The sequence below is a fragment of the Syngnathus floridae genome, unplaced genomic scaffold, assembly GCF_059516105.1.
Source record: "Syngnathus floridae isolate MCC-2025c unplaced genomic scaffold, RoL_Sflo_1.0 HiC_scaffold_68, whole genome shotgun sequence".
Classification (NCBI taxonomy): Eukaryota; Metazoa; Chordata; class Actinopteri; order Syngnathiformes; family Syngnathidae; genus Syngnathus; species Syngnathus floridae.
Window position 1 is genome coordinate 102,501 of NW_028284097.1, and position 20,000 is coordinate 122,500.

The window sequence follows — 20,000 nt, forward strand, 5'->3', positions numbered from 1 at the left end:
CTCGGACACCAGCCAGGAGCGCGCGGGCGCTGTGGAAGTAAGTACATCCACTCCTGGTACCTAAAATTTTCTCCAGCGGCGGGCCCCGGGCCTAAACTTTCTCCGGGCCGCGCAACACGCACTCTCCGCCGGACACCGACGGAGGCAACGTCCCCCTCCTGCGGTGACAAAAAAAATCCACTCCTGGTACCTAAAATTTTCTCCAGCGGCGGGCCCCGGGCCTAAACTTTCTCCGGGCCGCGCAACACGCACTCTCCGCCGGACACCGACGGAGGCAACGTCCCCCTCCTGCGGTGACAAAAAAAATCCACCCCTGGTACCTAAAATTTTCTCCAGCGGCGGGCCCTTGGCTGAAACTTTCTCCGGGCCGCGCAACACGCACTTTGCGTCGGACGCCGGTCCCAAAGCGCCACCCCGGACCACCACAAGGCTACAGCCACCATCCCCAAGCGCCACCCCCGACCGCGACAAGTCAACCGCCACCAGGCGACCACCACCACCACCATCCCCAAGCGCCACCCCCGACCGCCACCAGGCGACAGCCACCATCCCCAAGCGCCACCCCCGACCGCCACCAGGCGACAGCCACCATCCCCAAGCGCCACCCCCGACCGCCACAAGGCGACCGCCACCATCCCCAAGCGCCACCCCCGACCGCCACAAGGCGACCGCCACCATCCCCAAGCGCCACCCCCCGACCGCCACCCCCCGACCGCCACCCCCCGACCGCCACCCCCCGACCGCCACAAGGCGACCGCCACCATCCCCAAGCGCCACCCCCCGACCGCCACCCCCCGACCGCCACCAGCCGACCGCCACCAGCCGACCGCCACCAGCCGACCGCCACCAGCCGTTCGCGGTGTGCGCCTCCGGCGCCACCGGTCCCAAGCACCATCCCCAAGCGCCATCCCCGACCGCCACCCCCCGACCGCCACCCCCCGACCGCCACCAGCCGACCGCCACCAGCCGACCGCCACCAGCCGTTCGCGGTGTGCGCCTCCGGCGCCACCGGTCCCAAGCACCATCCCCAAGCACCATCCCCGACCGCCACCCCCCGACCGCCACCCCCCGACCGCCACAAGCCGACCGCCACCAGCCGACCGCCACCAGCCGACCGCCACCAGCCGTTCGCGGTGTGCGCCTCCGGCGCCACCGGTCCCAAGCACCATCCCCAAGCACCATCCCCGACCGCCACCCCCCGACCGCCACCCCCCGACCGCCACCCAGCGACCGCCACCAGCCGACCGCCACCAGCCGACCGCCACCAGCCGTTCGCGGTGTGCGCCTCCGGCGCCACCGGTCCCAAGCACCATCCCCAAGCACCATCCCCGACCGCCACCCCCCGACCGCCACCCCCCGACCGCCACCCAGCGACCGCCACCAGCCGACCGCCACCAGCCGACCGCCACCAGCCGTTCGCGGTGTGCGCCTCCGGCGCCACCGGTCCCAAGCACCATCCCCAAGCACCATCCCCGACCGCCACCCCCCGACCGCCACCAGCCGACCGCCACCCAGCGACCGCCACCCGCCGTTCGCGGTGTGCGCCGTTATCCGCCTCTCGGTGGTTCCTTGCCGGGCGTGGGTCGGCGTCCGCTGTCGGTAGGTGACGGGACCATAATCGGCCCGCGGACCAGCCGGCGGGGCTCTCTTGAAAGCCTACCCGCCTTCGCTGGTTCCCCGGTCGGCCACGAGTAGCGAGAATTCGGCCTCTTCGCCCGGAGCGCGGCTCAACTTCAGCGAAAATGCACTAAGTGCCAAAGCCCATTCATTTACAACGGCGTGTCCGCCAGAGGGCGCGTTTCCCGCCGCGGACCGGCCGGCGGGGCTCGTCGGAGAGCGTGTCCGCCTCTCGGTGGTTCCTGCCGGGCGTGGGTCGCCGTCCGCTGTCGGTACTTTACGGGACCACGTTCGGCCCGCGGACCAGCCGGCGGGGCTCCCTAGAAAGCTTATCCGCCTTCGCTGGTTCCCTGGTCGGCCACGAGTAGCGGGAATTCGGCCTCTTCGCCCGGAGCGCGGCTCAACTTTTGCGAAAATGCACTAAGTGCCAAAGCCCATTCATTTACAACGGCGTGTCCGCCAGAGGGCGCATTTCCCGCCGCGGACCAGCCGGCGGGACCCGCTCGACTTCCTATCCGCCTTCGCTGGTTCCCAAGTCGGCCAGAATTCCGGGCCGCGACCGGTAACTCGCGGGACCATAATTGGCCCGCGGACCAGCCGGCGGGGCTCTCTTGAGAGCTTACCCGCCTTCGCTGGTTCCCTGGTCGGCCACGAGTGGCGAGAATTCGGCCTCTTCGCCCGGAGCGCGGTTCAACTTTTGCGAAAATGCACTAAGTGCCAAAGCCCATTCATTTACAACGGCGTGTCCGCCAGAGGGCGCATTTCCCGCCGCGGACCGGCCGGCGGGGCTCGTCGGAGAGCGTGTCCGCCTCTCGGTGGTTCCTGCCGGGCGTGGGTCGGCGTCCGCTGTCGGTAGGTGACGGGACCCCGTTCGGCCCGCGGACCAGCCGGCGGGGCTCCATAGAAAGCTTACCCGCCTTCGCTGGTTCCCCGGTCGGCCGCGAGTGGCGAGAATTCGGCCTCTTCACCTGGAGCGCGGAGCGACTTTTGCCAAATTTTTTCTAAGTGCCAAGGGCTCTCGCGCCGCGATGCGTCCGCCTCTGCTGGTTCCCCGGTCGGCCGCGAGTGGCGAGAATTCGGCCTCTTCACCTGGAGCCCGGAGCGACTTTTGCCAATTTTTTTCTAAGTGCCAAGGGCTCTCGCGCCGCGATGCGTCCGCCTCTGCTGGTTCCCCGGTCGGCCGCGAGTGGCGAGAATTCGGCCTCTTCACCCGGAGCCCGGGCCGACTCCCGCCGACATGATCACATCATGATCCAATAGCGAGTGTCGTATAACTGTAACATGATGTACAAAATAAATATATAAATATTAACATCACCTATAAACATTAAATATATAAATATTAACATCACCTATAAACATTAAACATATAAATATTAACATCACCTATAAACATTATGAATACCATGTTTATAACCGAATGCTCATTTTGTATTATTTGGCTGTAAATGCGAGCATAAGTTGTATATATCATGTATTTATCCACGAACCGTTAAAGAGATGTCAAGTCAGGCTACCTTAAGAGAGTCATAGTTACTCCCGCCGTTTACCCGCCTCTGTGCGAGAGGCGGTGTAATTTCTCTCCGTGTCCGCTGGAGGGAGGCATTTCCCCGTTACAAGCTCCGGGAAGATCACCCGGACGCGGAGAACGCTTAGCCGGGGTGCTGGGAGCCTCGTTCGGCTTAGAAAGTGAGGTGGAAAGCACTCGGGGAACCGGCTGGAGGTGCGGTGGAAGCTCGGCGGGCCGCGTAAAACGCTTAGCCGGGGCTCTGGAAGCCTCGTTCGGCTTAAACAGTGAGGAGGAAAGCACCCGGGGAACCGGCTGGAGGTGCTGTGGAAGCTCAGCGGGCTGCGTAAAACGCTTAGCCGGGGCTCTGGAAGCCTCTTCGGGCGTCAAGAGTGAGGAGGAATGCAACATGAGAACCGGCTGGAGGTGCGGTGGAAGCTCGGCGGGCCGCGTAAAACGCTTAGCCGGGGCTCTGGAAGCCTCGTTCGGCTTAAACAGTGAGGATGGGAGCACCCGGAGAACCGGCTGGAGGTGCTGTGGAAGTTCAGCGGGCCGCGTAAAACGCTTAGCCGGGGCTCTGGAAGCCTCGTTCGGCTTCGAAAGTGAGGAGGAATGCACCCGGGGAACCGGCTGGAGGTGCTCTGGAAGCTCAGCGTGCCGCGTAAAACGTTTAGCCGGGGCTCTGGAAGCCTCGTTCGGCTTAGAAAGTTAGGAGGAATGCACCCGGGGAACCGGCTGGAGGTGCTCTGGAAGCTCAGCGGGCCGCGTAAAACGCTTAGCCGGGGCTCTGGAAGCCTCGTTCGGCTTAGAAAGTGAGGAGGAATGCATCATGAGAACCGGCTGGAGGTGCTCTGGAAGTCCAGCGGGCCGCGTAAAACGCTTAGCCGAGGCTCTGGAAGCCTCGTTCGGCTTAAAGAGTGAGGAGTGAAGCACCCGGAGAACCGGCTGGAAGTGCTCTGGAAGCTCAGCGGGCCGCGTAAAACGCTTAGCCGGGGTGCTGGAAGTCTCCTCGGGCGTCAAGAGTGAGGAGGAAAGCACCCGTGGAACCGGCTGGAGGTGCTGTGGAAGCTCAGCGGGCCGCGTAAAACGTTTAGCCGGGGCTCTGGAAGCCTCGTTCGGCTTAGAAAGTGAGGAGGAAAGCAGCCGGGGAACCGGCTGGAGGTGCTCTGGAAGTTCAGCGGACCGCGTAAAACGTTTAGCCGGGGCTCTGGAAGCCTCCTCGGGCGTCAAGAGTTAGGAGGAAAGCATTGTGAGGGCCGGCTGGGGGTGCTCTGGCAGTCCAGCGGGCCGCGTAAAACGCTTAGCCGGGGCTCTGGAAGCCTCGTTCGGCTTAAAGAGTGAGGAGGAAAGTACTGGGGGAACCGGCTGGAGGTGCTGTGGAAGCTCAGTGGGCTGCGTAAAACGCTTAGCCGAGGCTCTGGAAGCCTCCTCGGGCGTCAAGAGTTAGGAGGAAAGCCTCATGAGAACCGGCTGGAGGTGCTGTGGAAGCTCGGCGGGCCGCGTAAAACGCTTAGCCGGGGTGCTGGAAGCCTCCTCGGGCGTCAAGAGTTAGGAGGAAAGCATCATAAGAACCGGCTGGGGGTGCTGTGGAAGTCCAGCGGGCCGCGTAAAACGCTTAGCCGAGGCTCTGGAAGCCTCGTTCGGCTTAAAGAGTGAGGAGGAATGCATCATGAGAACCGGCTGGAGGTGCTGTGGAAGCTCAGCGGGCCGCGTAAAACGCTTAGCCGAGGCTCTGGAAGCCTCCTCGGGCTTCAAGAGTGAGGAGGAAAGCACCCGTGGAACCGGCTGGAGGTGCTCTGGAAGCTCAGCGGGCCGCGTAAAACGCTTAGCCGGGGCGCTGGAAGCCTCCTCGGGCGTCAAGAGTGAGGAGGAAATCATCATAAGAACCGGCTGGAGGTGCTGTGGAAGTCCAGCGGGCCGCGTAAAACACTTAGCCGAGGCTCTGGAAGCCTCCTCGGGCGTCAAGAGTTAGGAGGAAAGCCTCATGAGAACCGGCTGGAGGTGCTGTGGAGGCTCGGCGGGCCGCGTAAAACGCTTAACCGGGGCTCTGGAAGCCTCGTTCGGCTTACGAAGCGAGGAGGAACGCACCCGGAGAATGACATTTTGATATGATTTGACCCTAAATGGCCCGCGGACCAGCCGGCGGGACCTCGGTGAAGACCCATCCGCCTCGCGGTGGTCCCCGGCCGGCTAGAGTTCCGGACCGCGATCGGTACCTCGCGGGACCCTAAATGGCCCGCGGACCAGCCGGCGGGACCTCGGTGAAGACCCATCCGCCTCGCGGTGGTCCCTGGCCGGGTAGAATTCCGGACCGCGATCGGTAACTCGCGGGACCCTAAATGGCCCGCGGACCAGCCGGCGGGACCTCGGTGAGCACCCATCCGCCTCGCGGTGGTTCCCGGCCGGCTAGAATTCCGGACCGCGATCGCTAACTCGCGGGACCCTAAATGGCCCGCGGACCAGCCGGCGGGACCTCGGTGAAGACCCATCCGCCTCGCGGTGGTCCCCGGCCGGTTAGAATTCCGGACCGCGATCGCTAACTTGCGGGACCCTAAATGGCCCGCGGACCAGCCGGCGGGACCTCGGTGACCACCCATCCGCCTTCGCTGGTTCCCAAGTCGGCCAGAATTCCGGGCCGCGACCGGTAACTCGCGGGACCCTAAATGGCCCGCGGACCAGCCGGCGGGACTAGCTTGACTTCCTATCCGCCTTCGCTGGTTCCCAAGTCGGCCAGAATTCCGGGCCGCGGTCGCTAACTCGCGGGACCCTAAATGGCCCGCGGACCAGCCGGCGGGGCTCTCTTGAAAGCTTACCCGCCTTTGCTGGTTCCCTGGTCGGCCACGACTGGCGAGAATTCGGCCTCTTCGCCCGGAGCGCGGCTCAACTTCAGCGAAAATGCACTAAGTGCCAAAGCCCATTCATTTACAACGGCGTGTCCGCCAGAGGGCGCATTTCCCGCCGCTGACCAGCCGGCGGGGCTCTCTTGAGAGCTTGCCCGCCTTCGCTGGTTCCCTGGTCGGCCACGAGTGGCGAGAATTCGGACTCTTCACCCGGAGCCCGGAGCGACTTTTGCCAAATTTTTTCTAAGTGCCAAGGGCTCTCGCGCCGCGATCCGTCCGCCTCTGTTGGTTCCCCGGTCGGCCGCGAGTGGCGAGAATTCGGCCTCTTCACCCGGAGCCCGGGCCGACTTCCGCCGATATGATCACATCATGATCCTATAGCAAGTGTCGTACAACTATAACATGATGTACAAAATAAATATATAAATATTAACATGACCTATAAACATTAAATATATAAATATTAACATCACCTATAAACATTAAATATATAAATATTAACATCACCTATAAACATTATGAATACAATGTTTATAACCGAATGGTCACTTTGTATTATTTGGCTGTAAATGCGATCATATGTAGTATATATCATGTATTTATCCACGAACCGTTAAAAAGATGTCAAGTCGGGCTACCTTAAGAGAGTCATAGTTACTCCCGCCGTTTACCCGCCTCTGTGCGAGAGGCGGTGTAATTTCTCTCCGTGTCCGCTGGAGGGAGGTATTTCCCCGTTACGACCTCCGGGAAGATCAGCGGGACGCGGAGAACGCTTAGCCGGGGCTCTGGAAGCCTCCTCGGGCGTCAAGAGTGAGGAGGAAAGCATCGGGGGGACCGGCTGGAGGTGCTCTGGAAGCTCGGCGGGCCGCGTAAAACGCTTAGCCGGGGCTCTGGAAGCCTCGTTCGGCTTAAACAGTGAGGAGGAAAGCACTCGGGGAACCGGCTGGAGGTGCTGTGGAAGCTCGGCGGGTCGTGGAAAACGCTTAGCCGGGGTGCTGGAAGCCTCGTTCGGCTAAAAGAGTGAGGAGGAATGCATCATGAGAACCGGCTGGAGGTGCTCTGGAAGCTCAGCGGGCCGCGTAAAACGCTTAGCCGGGGTGCTGGAAGTCTCCTCGGGCGTCAAGAGTGAGGAGGGAAGCACCCGGAGAACCGGCTGGAGGTGCTGTGGAAGTCCAGCGGGCCGCGTAAAACGCTTAGCCGGGGCTCTGGAAGCCTCGTTCGGCTTAAACAGTGAGGATGGGAGCACCCGGAGAACCGGCTGGAGGTGCTGTGGAGGCTCGGCGGGCCGCGTAAAATGCTTAACCGGGGCTCTGGAAGCCTCGTTCGGCTGGGAGAGTGAGGAGGAAAGCACCATGAGGACCGTCTGGAGGTCTTCTGGAAGCACAGCGGGCCGTGTATGACGCTTAGCCGGGGTGCTGGAAGCCTGGGCCGCCTGGGAGAGTGAGGAGGAAAGTACCATGAGGACCGTCTGGAGGTCTTCTAGAAGCACAGCGGGCCGTGGAGAACGCTTAGCCGGGGTGCTGGAAGTCGAGTAAGGCTCAGCCATCTCGTCCAAGGTGCTTATAAAGTGCATGTCCGCTCGGCTGGAGGTATTTCCGGCCACCCGGCGCCTGTGCACGGCCTCTGGGTGGCTCCGGGCCGGCTAGAATTCCGGGCCGCGACCGCTAACTCGCGGGACCCTAAATGGCCCGCGGACCAGCCGGCGGGACGTCGGTGACCACCCATCCGCCTCGCGGTGGTCCCCGGCCGGGTAGAATTCCGGACCGCGATCGCTAACTCGCGGGACCGCAATTGGCCCGCGGACCAGCCGGCGGGACGTCGGTGACCACCCATCCGCCTCGCGGTGGTCCCCGGCCGGGTAGAATTCCGGACCGCGATCGCTAACTCGCGGGACCGCAATTGGCCCGCGGACCAGCCGGCGGGACCTCGGTGACCACCCATCCGCCTCGCGGTGGTCCCCGGCCGGCTAGAATTCCGGACCGCGATCGGTAATTCGCGGGACCCTAAATGGCCCGCGGACCAGCCGGCGGGACCTCGGTGAAGACCCATCCGCCTCGCGGTGGTCCCCGGCCGGCTAGAATTCCGGACCGCGATCGGTAACTCGCGGGACCCTAAATGGCCCGCGGACCAGCCGGCGGGACGTCGGTGACCACCCATCCGCCTCGCGGTGGTCCCCGGCCGGGTAGAATTCCGGACCGCGATCGGTAACTCGCGGGACCGCAATTGGCCCGCGGACCAGCCGGCGGGACGTCGGTGACCACCCATCCGCCTCGCGGTGGTCCCCGGCCGGGTAGAATTCCGGACCGCGATCGCTAACTCGCGGGACCGCAATTGGCCCGCGGACCAGCCGGCGGGACCTCGGTGACCACCCATCCGCCTCGCGGTGGTCCCCGGCCGGCTAGAATTCCGGACCGCGATCGGTAATTCGCGGGACCCTAAATGGCCCGCGGACCAGCCGGCGGGACCTCGGTGAAGACCCATCCGCCTCGCGGTGGTCCCTGGCCGGCGTGGATTCCGGACCGCGATCGGTAATTCGCGGGACCCTAAATGGCCCGCGGACCAGCCGGCGGGACCTCGGTGACCACCCATCCGCCTCGCGGTGGTCCCTTGCCGGCTAGAATTCCGGACCGCGATCGGTAATTTGCGGGACCCTAAATGGCCCGCGGACCATCCGGCGGGACCTCGGTGAAGACCCATCCGCCTCGCGGTGGTCCCTGGCCGGCTAGAATTCCGGACCGCGATCGGTACCTCGCGGGACCCTAAATGGCCCGCGGACCAGCCGGCGGGACCTCGGTGAAGACCCATCCGCCTCGCGGTGGTCCCCGGCCGGCTAGAATTCCGGACCGCGATCGGTAACTCGCGGGACCCTAAATGGCCCGCGGACCAGCCGGCGGGACCTCGGTGAAGACCCATCCGCCTCGCGGTGGTCCCCAGCCGGGTAGAATTCCGGACCGCGATCGGTACCTCGCGGGACCCTAAATGGCCCGCGGACCAGCCGGCGGGACCTCGGTGACCACCCATCCGCCTCGCGGTGGTCCCCGGCCGGGTAGAATTCCGGACCGCGATCGGTAACTCGCGGGACCCTAAATGGCCCGCGGACCAGCCGGCGGGACCTCGGTGAAGACCCATCCGCCTCGCGGTGGTCCCCAGCCGGGTAGAATTCCGGACCGCGATCGGTACCTCGCGGGACCCTAAATGGCCCGCGGACCAGCCGGCGGGACCTCGGTGACCACCCATCCGCCTCGCGGTGGTCCCCGGCCGGGTAGAATTCCGGACCGCGATCGGTAACTCGCGGGACCCTAAATGGCCCGCGGACCAGCCGGCGGGACCTCGGTGAAGACCCATCCGCCTCGCGGTGGTCCCTGGCCGGGTAGAATTCCGGACCGCGATCGGTACCTCGCGGGACCCTAAATGGCCCGCGGACCAGCCGGCGGTACCTCGGTGACCACCCATCCGCCTCGCGGTGGTCCCTGGCCGGGTAGAATTCCGGACCGCGATCGGTAACTCGCGGGACCCTAAATGGCCCGCGGACCAGCCGGCGGGACCTCGGTGACCACCCATCCGCCTCGCGGTGGTCCCCGGCCGGCTAGAATTCCGGACCGCGATCGCTAACTCGCGGGACCGCAATTGGCCCGCGGACCAGCCGGCGGGACCCGCTTGACTTCCTATCCGCCTTCGCTGGTTCCCAAGTCGGCTAGAATTCCGGACCGCGATCGCTAACTCGCGGGACCGCAATTGGCCCGCGGACCAGCCGGCGGGACCCACTTGACTTCCTATCCGCCTTCGCTGGTTCCCAAGTCGGCTAGAATTCCGGACCGCAATCGCTAACTCGCGGGACCGCAATTGGCCCGCGGACCAGCCGGCGGGACCCAATCCACTTCCTATCCGCCTTCGCTGGTTCCCAAGTCGGCTAGAATTCCGGACCGCGATCGCTAACTCGCGGGACCGCAATTGGCCCGCGGACCAGCCGGCGGGACCCGCTCCACTTCCTATCCGCCTTCGCTGGTTCCCAAGTCGGCCACAAATTACGATTATTCGGCCTCTCGCTCTGGAAGTGCCATCGGCACTTGCTCGGAAAAGTGTCCGCCTCTTCTGGTTCCCTAGGTCGGCCGCCAAATGCGAAAAATCGGCCTCTACCCCGTTTGGGTACCAGGGGTAGGGTGCAGTACCAACTTTGGTCTTCAGGTGCGCCAGAGCGCGATGGTTGGTCCCACTAGTCAGCGTACTCATCGACGGTTTACTCCCCTTTCGCAAAATATAGTGGGCACGTATGTGCAGGACTGTTTATTTTTATTTTGAAAAATTTTCTAAGTGCCAGCGGACGCTGGCACACGACGTGTCCGAGCCACGATGGTGCCCAGGCCGGACAGCGACGGCGAAAAAGCCGATTCTGGAAGTTTCGAATATGCCAACGGCAAAAGCGGCGTGATGTGTCCGCCTCGGCTGGTTCTCCGGTCGGCCAGAAAAAGTGAAAATTCGGCCTCTCGCTCTGGAGGTCCGACGAACTTTGGCGAATATTTTCTAAGTGCCAACGGGTGTTGCGCCGAAATGTGTCCGACTCGGCTGGTTCCCCGAGTCGGCCCGAACGAGCGAAAATTCGGCCTCTTCGCCTGGAAGTCCGGCCGACTTTGGCGAATATTTTCTAAGTGCCAACGGGTGTTGCGCCGAAATGTGTCCGACTCGGCTGGTTCCCCGAGTCGGCCCGAACGAGCGAAAATTCGGCCTCTTCGCCTGGAAGTCCGGCCGACTTTGGCGAATATTTTCTAAGTGCCAACGGGTGTTGCGCCGAAATGTGTCCGACTCGGCTGGTTCCCCGAGTCGGCCCGAACGAGCGAAAATTCGGCCTCTTCGCCTGGAAGTCCGACGAACTTTGGCGAATATTTTCTAAGTGCCAACGGGTGTTGCGCCGAAATGTGTCCGACTCGGCTGGTTCCCCGAGTCGGCCCGAACGAGCGAAAATTCGGCCTCTTCGCCTGGAAGTCCGACGAACTTTGGCGAATATTTTCTAAGTGCCAACGGGTGTTCGGCCGTAATGTGTCCGACTCGGCTGGTGCCCCGAGTCGGCCCGAACGAGCGAAAATTCGGCCTCTTCGCCTGGAGGTCCAACGAACTTTGGCGAATATTTTCTAAGTGCCAACGGGTGTTACACCGTAATGTGTCCGACTCGGCTGGTTCCTCCGGTCGGCCCGAACGAGCGAAAATTCGGCCTCTTCGCCTGGAAGTCCGGCCGACTTGGGCGAATATTTTCTAAGTGCCAACGGGTGTTACGCCGAAATGTGTCCGACTCGGCTGGTTCCCCGAGTCGGCCAGAAAAAGTGAAAATTCGGCCTCTTCGCCTGGAAGTCCGGCCGACTTGAGCTAATATTTTCTAAGTGCCAACGGGTGTTCGGCCGTAATGTGTCCGACTCGGCTGGTTCCCCGAGTCTGCCCGAACGAGCGAAAATTCGGCCTCTCGCTCTGGAAGTCCTGCCAACTTGAGCGAATATTTTCTAAGTGCCATCGGGTCTTGCCCGGAAAAGTGTCCGACTCGGCTGGTTCCCCGAGTCGGCCCGAACGAGCGAAAATTCGGCCTCTCGCTCTGGAAGTCCTGCCAACTTGAGCGAATATTTTCTAAGTGCCAACGGCTGTTCGGCCGTAACGTGTCCGACTCGGCTGGTTCCCCGAGTCGGTCCGAACGAGCGAAAATTCGGCCTCTTGCTCTGGAAGTCCTGCCAACTTTAGCGAATATTTTCTAAGTGCCATCGGGTCTTGCCCGGAAAAGTGTCCGACTCGGCTGGTTCCCCGAGTCGGCCAGAAAAAGTGAAAATTCAGCCTCTTGCTCTGGAAGTCCTGCCAACTTGAGCGAATATTTTCTAAGTGCCATCGGGTCTTGCCCGGAAAAGTGTCCGACTCGGCTGGTTCCCCGAGTCGGCCCGAACGAGCGAAAATTCGGCCTCTTGCTCTGGAAGTCCTGCCAACTTGAGCGAATATTTTCTAAGTGCCATCGGGTCTTGCCCGGAAAAGTGTCCGACTCGGCTGGTTCCCCGAGTCGGCCCGAACGAGCGAAAATTCGGCCTCTTGCTCTGGAAGTCCTGCCAAATTGAGCGAATATTTTCTAAGTGCCAACGGGTCTTGCCCGGAAAAGTGTCCGACTCGTCTGGTTCCCCGAGTCGGCCCGACCGAGTGAAAATTCGGCCTCTCGCTCTGGAAGTCCTGTCAACTTGAGCGAATATTTTCTAAGTGCCATCGGGTCTTGCCCGGAAAAGTGTCCGACTCGGCTGGTTCCCCGAGTCGGCCCAAACGAGTGAAAATTCGGCCTCTTGCTCTGGAAGTCCTGCCAAATTGAGCGAATATTTTCTAAGTGCCAACGGGTCTTGCCCGGAAAAGTGTCCGACTCGTCTGGTTCCCCGAGTCGGCCCGACCGAGTGAAAATTCGGCCTCTCGCTCTGGAAGTCCTGTCAACTTGAGCGAATATTTTCTAAGTGCCATCGGGTCTTGCCCGGAAAAGTGTCCGACTCGGCTGGTTCCCCGAGTCGGCCCGAACGAGTGAAAATTCGGCCTCTTGCTCTGGAAGTCCTGCCAACTTGAGCGAATATTTTCTAAGTGCCATCGGGTCTTGCCCGGAAAAGTGTCCGACTCGTCCGGTTCCCTAGTTCGGCCACATAATGTGAAAATTCGGCCTCTTGCTCTGGAAGTCCTGCCAACTTGAGCGAATATTTTCTAAGTGCCATCGGGTCTTGCCCGGAAAAGTGTCCGACTCGGCTGGTTCCCCGAGTCGGCCCGAACGAGTGAAAATTCGGCCTCTTGCTCTGGAAGTCCTGCCAACTTGAGCGAATATTTTCTAAGTGCCATCGGGTCTTGCCCGGAAAAGTGTCCGACTCGGCTGGTTCCCCGAGTCGGCCCGAGCGAGTGAAAATTCGGCCTCTTGCTCTGGAAGTCCTGCCAACTTGAGCGAATATTTTCTAAGTGCCATCGGGTCTTGCCCGGAAAAGTGTCCGACTCGTCCGGTTCCCTAGTTCGGCCACATAATGTGAAAATTCGGCCTCTTGCTCTGGAAGTCCTGCCAACTTGAGCGAATATTTTCTAAGTGCCATCGGGTCTTGCCCGGAAAAGTGTCCGACTCGTCCGGTTCCCTAGTTCGGCCACATAATGTGAAAATTCGGCCTCTTGCTCTGGAAGTCCTGCCAACTTGAGCGAATATTTTCTAAGTGCCATCGGGTCTCTCCCGGAAAAGTGTCCGACTCGGCTGGTTCCCCGGTTCGGCCACATAATGTGAAAATTCGGCCTCTTGCTCTGGAAGTCCTGCCAACTTGAGCGAATATTTTCTAAGTGCCATCGGGTCTCTCCCGGAAAAGTGTCCGCCTCGTCCGGTTCCCTAGTTCGGCCACGGAATGTGAAAATTCGGCCTCTCTGAGGTACCAGGGGTACGCATTTAGGTACCAGGGGTAGTCGCTGAGGTACCAGGGGTATGCATTTAGGTACCAGGGGAGACCACTACGGTCTGTTGGTCCCCCTAGTTAGTGTACTCATCGGTTTACTCCCCTTTCGCAAAATATAGTCGGCACGTATGTGCAGGACTGTTTATTTTTATTTTGAAAAATGTTCTAAGTGCCAACGGAAGCTGGCACACGAACTGTCCGAGCCACGATGGTGCCCAGGCCGGACAGCGACGGCGAAAAAGCCGATGTGTGTTTGATGGAAGTTTCGAATATTTTCAAAGTGCCAACGGCACTTGCGGGGTGATGTGTCCGCCTCGTCTGGTTCCCCAGGTCGGCCAGAAAAAGTGAAAATTCGGCCTCTTCTCCTGGAAGTCCGGCCAAGTTTGGCGAATATTTTCAAAGTGCCAACGGCACTTGCGGGGTGATGTGTCCGCCTCGTCTGGTTCCCCAGGTCGGCCAGAACAAGTGAAAATTCGGCCTCTTCTCCTGGAAGTCCGGCCAAGTTTGGCGAATATTTTCAAAGTGCCAACGGCACTTGCGGGGTGATGTGTCCGCCTCGTCTGGTTCCCCAGGTCGGCCAGAAAAAGCGAAAATTCGGCCTCTTCTCCTGGAAGTCCGGCCAAGTTTGGCGAATATTTTCTAAGTGCCATCGGCACTTGCGGGGTGATGTGTCCGCCTCGTCTGGTTCCCCAGGTCGGCCAGAACAAGTGAAAATTCGGCCTCTTCTCCTGGAAGTCTGGCCAAGTTTGGCGAATATTTTCAAAGTGCCAACGGCACTTGCGGGGTGATGTGTCCGCCTCGTCTGGTTCCCCAGGTCGGCCAGAACAAGTGAAAATTCGGCCTCTTCTCCTGGAAGTCTGGCCAAGTTTGGCGAATATTTTCTAAGTGCCAACGACTCGACCAGCGTAAAGTGTCCGCCTCGGCTGGTTCCCCATAACGGCCACCATAAGTGAAAATTCGGCCTCTTCTCCTGGAAGTCAAGCCAAGTTTGGCGAATATTTTCTAAGTGCCAACGACCCAACCAGCGTAAAGTGTCCGCCTCGGCTGGTTCCCCATAACGGCCACAACAAGTGAAAATTCGGCCTCTTCTCCTGGAAGTCTGGCCAAGTTTGGCGAATATTTTCTAAGTGCCAACGACCCAACCAGCGTAAAGTGTCCGCCTCGGCTGGTTCCCCATAACGGCCACAACAAGTGAAAATTCGGCCTCTTCTCCTGGAAGTCTGGCCAAGTTTGGCGAATATTTTCTAAGTGCCAACGACCCAACCAGCGTAAAGTGTCCGCCTCGGCTGGTTCCCCATAACGGCCACAACAAGTGAAAATTCGGCCTCTTCTCCTGGAAGTCTGGCCAAGTTTGGCGAATATTTTCTAAGTGCCAACGACTCAACCAGCGTAAAGTGTCCGCCTCGGCTGGTTCCCCAGGTCGGCCACCAAAAGTGAAAATTCGGCCTCTTCTCCTGGAAGTCAAGCCAAGTTTGGCAAATATTTTCTAAGTGCCAACGACTCAACCAGCGTAAAGTGTCCGCCTCGGCTGGTTCCCCATAACGGCCACCAAAAGTGAAAATTCGGCCTCTTCTCCTGGAAGTCAAGCCATGTTTGGCAAATATTTTCTAAGTGCCAACGGCTCTTGAGCCGAAAAGTGTCCGCCTCGGCTGGTTCCCCATAACGGCCATGAAAAGTGAAAATTCGGCCTCTTCTCCTGGAAGTCAAGCCAAGTTTGGCAAATATTTTCTAAGTGCCAACGACTCAACCAGCGTAAAGTGTCCGCCTCGGCTGGTTCCCCAGGTCGGCCACCAAAAGTGAAAATTCGGCCTCTTCTCCTGGAAGTCTTGCCAAGTTTGGCGAATATTTTCTAAGTGCCAACGACTCAACCAGCGTAAAGTGTCCGCCTCGGCTGGTTCCCCAGGTCGGCCACCAAAAGTGAAAATTCGGCCTCTTCTCCTGGAAGTCAAGCCAAGTTTGGCAAATATTTTCTAAGTGCCAACGACTCAACCAGCGTAAAGTGTCCGCCTCGGCTGGTTCCCCAGGTCGGTCACCAAAAGTGAAAATTCGGCCTCTTCTCCTGGAAGTCTGGCCAAGTTTGGCGAATATTTTCTGAGTGCCAACGACTCAACCAGCCTAAAGTGTCCGCCTCGGCTGGTTCCCCATAACGGCCACCAAAAGTGAAAATTCGGCCTCTTCTCCTGGAAGTCAAGCCAAGTTTGGCAAATATTTTCTAAGTGCCAACGACTCAACCAGCGCAAAGTGTCCGCCTCGGCTGGTTCCCCATAACGGCCATGAAAAGTGAAAATTCGGCCTCTTCTCCTGGAAGTCAAGCCAAGTTTGGCAAATATTTTCTAAGTGCCAACGACTCAACCAGCGTAAAGTGTCCGCCTCGGCTGGTTCCCCAGGTCGGCCACCAAAAGTGAAAATTCGGCCTCTTCTCCTGGAAGTCTTGCCAAGTTTGGCGAATATTTTCTAAGTGCCAACGACTCAACCAGCGTAAGTGTCCGCCTCGGCTGGTTCCCCAGGTCGGCCACCAAAAGTGAAAATTCGGCCTCTTCTCCTGGAAGTCAAGCCAAGTTTGGCAAATATTTTCTAAGTGCCAACGACTCAACCAGCGTAAAGTGTCCGCCTCGGCTGGTTCCCCAGGTCGGTCACCAAAAGTGAAAATTCGGCCTCTTCTCCTGGAAGTCAAGCCAAGTTTGGCAGATATTTTCTAAGTGCCAACGACTCAACCAGCGTAAAGTGTCCGCCTCGGCTGGTTCCCCAGGTCGGCCACCAAAAGTGAAAATTCGGCCTCTTCTCCTGGAAGTCAAGCCAAGTTTGGCAAATATTTTCTAAGTGCCAACGACTCAACCAGCGTAAAGTGTCCGCCTCGGCTGGTTCCCCATAACGGCCACCAAAAGTGAAAATTCGGCCTCTTCTCCTGGAAGTCAAGCCAAGTTTGGCAAATATTTTCTAAGTGCCAACGGCTCTTGAGCCGAAAAGTGTCCGCCTCGGCTGGTTCCCCATAACGGCCACCAAAAGTGAAAATTCGGCCTCTTCTCCTGGAAGTCAAGCCAAGTTTGGCAAATATTTTCTAAGTGCCAACGGCTCTTGAGCCGAAAAGTGTCCGCCTCGGCTGGTTCCCCAGGTCGGCCACCAAAAGCGAAAATTCGGCCTCTTCCCCTGGTAGCCCTGCCAACTTGTGCGAATTTTTTCTAAGTGCCAACGGCTCTTGAGCCGAAAAGTGTCCGCCTCGGCTGGTTCCCTCGGTCGGCCCCAAAAAGCGAAAATTCGGCCTCTCCCTCTTTAGGTACCAGGGGCTGGGGTACCAGGGGGAGGGTGCAGTACCAACTTTGGTCTTCAGGTGCGCCAGAGTACGCTAAATGGTCCCCCTAGTCAGCGTACTCATCAACGATTTACCCCCCTTTCGCAAAATATAGTCAGAACGAGCATGGGGGGCGCATAATTTACCCCACAAAATGAAAGGGCCCGGTGCCGAGCGCTTGGTCATGGCCGCCAGCAGCGCCCCTTGCTCGGTGGGAACACAACACGCAGGGTTGCACAGCACCCTGGAAGGCACACAGAGAGAGAGAGAAAAATTTTCTAAGTGCCTCTCTTGACGAAAAATGTCTAAGTGCCTCTCTTGACGAAAAATTTCTAAGTGCCACAGCGCTCGAAAATTTCCTAAGTGCGAGCACGGCTGTGAAATATTCAAAGTACAAGGAACGCTGGCAGAATCGCTCGACGGCCGTCTGCTCCCGGCGGCCGCCGTGAAGTCTCCCCTCCCGGGGACGGCTGTCTGCTCCCGGCAGCCGTCCTTAACCCCCTCCCCACACGTTGGCCGAACACCAGCCGAGGGCGAAAGGCTCGCGGTGTGGAAGGATCGTGGCCACGGCTAATCTAGCGATGCCCGCGTTGGACGGTCACACCGCACGACAGAGCGGGGCCTGCATCCGGCGCGAGGCGGCCTTCAGGCACGTGGTTCGAGACGACCTCACCCGCCCTAGCCCGGAGCGGAAAGACTTTTACAAGTCCAAGGAACAATGGCAGAATGGGAGGACCGGCCGCCTCCTTAAACACAGGCCGGAGAGATGGAGCGGGATCAGCGGCCCGCGCATTGAGCGAACACCGGCCGAGGGCGAAAGGCTCGCGGTGTGGAAGGATCGTGGCCACGGCTAATCTAGCGATGCCCGCGTTGGACGGTCACACCGCACGACAGAGCGGGGCCTGCATCCGGCGCGAGGCGGCCTTCAGGCACGTGGTTCGAGGCGACCTCACCCGCCCTAGCCCGGAGCGGAAAGACTTTTCAAAGTCCAAGGAACACACTGGCAGAATCTCTCGACGGCCGTCTGCTCCCGGCGGCCGCCGTGAAGTCTCCCCTCCCGGGGACGGCTGTCTGCTCCCGGCAGCCGTCCATAACCCCCTCCCCACACGTTGGCCGAACATCAGCCGAGGGCGAAAGGCTCGCGGTGTGGAAGGATCGTGGCCACGGCTAATCTAGCGATGCCCGCGTTGGACGGTCACACCGCACGACAGAGCGGGGCCTGCATCCGGCGCGAGGCGGCCTTCAGGCACGTGGTTCGAGACGACCTCACCCGCCCTAGCCCGGAGCGGAAAGACTTTTACAAGTCCAAGGAACAATGGCAGAATGGGAGGACCGGCCGCCTCCTTAAACACAGGCCGGAGAGACGGAGCGGGATCAGCGGCCCGCGCGGAGGGTCTTTAAAATGTACAAAGTCCTAGGAACAATGGCAGAATCGCTCGACGGCCGTCTGCTCCCGGCGGCCGCGGTGAAGGGACTGTACACCCCACCCGGGGACGGCTGTCTGCTCCCGGCAGCCGTCCTTCCCCCCCTCCCCACACGTTGGCCGAACATCAGCCGAGGGCGAAAGGCTCGCGGTGTGGAAGGATCGTGGCCACGGCTAATCTAGCGATGCCCACGTTGGACGGTCACACCGCACGACAGAGCGGGGCCTGCATCCGGCGTGAGGCGGCCTTCAGGCACGTGGTTCGAGACGACCTCACCCGCCCTAGCCCGGAGCGGAAAGACTTTGAAATATTCAAAGTCCAAGGAACACTGGCAGAATGGGAGGACCGGCCGCCTCCTTAAACACAGGCCGGAGCGACCGAGCGGGATCAGCGGCCCGCGCGGAGGGTCTTTAAAATGTACAAAGTCCTAGGAACAATGGCAGAATCGCTCGACGGCCGTCTGCTCCCGGCGGCCGCGGTGAAGGGACTGTACACCCCACCCGGGGACGGCTGTCTGCTCCCGGCAGCCGTCCTTCCCCCCAAACCCACACGTTGACCGACACCGGCCGAGGGCGAAAGGCTCGCGGTGTGGAAGGATCGTGGCCACGGCTAATCTAGCGATGCCCGCGTTGGACGGTCACACCGCACGACAGAGCGGGGCCTGCATCCGGCGCGAGGCGGCCTTCAGGCACGTGGTTCGAGACGACCTCACCCGCCCTAGCCCGGAGCGGAAAGACTTTGAAATATTCAAAGTCCAAGGAACACTGGCAGAATGGGAGGACCGGCCGCCTCCTTAAACACAGGCCGGGCGAAAAATATGCGAATGTTGGGCGGAAAGACTTTGAAATATTCAAAGTCCAAGGAACACTGGCAGAATGGGAGGACCGGCCGCCTCCTTAAACACAGGCCGGGCGAAAAATATGCGAATGTTGGGTCTCATCCAAGAAAGGGAGTTACCGGCCGCCTCCTTAAACACAGGCCGGGCGAAAAATATGCGAATGGTCCATCCAAGGAAGGAGGACCGGCCGCCTCCTTAAACACAGGCCGGAGAGATGGAGCGGGATCAGCGGCCCGCGAACTGAGCGGCCGAGGGCGAAAGGCTCGCGGTGTGGAAGGATCGTGGCCACGGCTAATCTAGCGATGCCCGCGTTGGACGGTCACACCGCACGACAGAGCGGGGCCTGCATCCGGCGCGAGGCGGCCTTCAGGCACGTGGTTCGAGACGACTTCACCCGCCCTAGCCCGGAGCTGAAACTCTGCGAATGTTAACATCCAAGGATGGAGGCAACGGCCGTCTCGTTAAGCTGAGGCCGGAGGAAAGTCTGCGGATTCGGGGCATCCAAGGCAGATGGAGGTGCCGGCCGCCTCGGTAAACAGAGGCCGGACCGACCGACATGCGACCATGACCCGCCTTGGTAGGGCCCCCACCGGCCCCGGCTAGCGCCGGCGTTGGGTGGACGGTTCCTCCCCACTTGCGGGTCGCCCTCTAGCGCTACGGCCGCCGCGCGAGCGCGCGCTCCGACGCCGCCCCCGCAGGCCTAGCGCGAGCCGTACGGCAGCGAGACCGAGACGCCCCGATTCCACGCACGCACCTAGCGGCCATCAACGGAGGCCGAGCGCGCGATCCGACTCGCGGCACGCCACGTGGGCGTCCGCCGGCCGCGCCGGTCTACCGCGAAAGATGTTTCTCAAACCCTCGCCTAACCTAGGGACGGCTATCTCGGGAAGCCGCCCCCGCATCTGCACCTATCCGCTAAGCCCTCCCGACCACCGCGAAGCGGGAGGACGTCTATCGTGGCCGCCGGGGCGTATGACCCCTCCGCGTGAGGCGTGCGGGCTCGGGTGGGCCGCAACGACCGAGTCTGACTCGGACGGGGCGCAGCTTCCCTCCCGGTCGCAGCATCA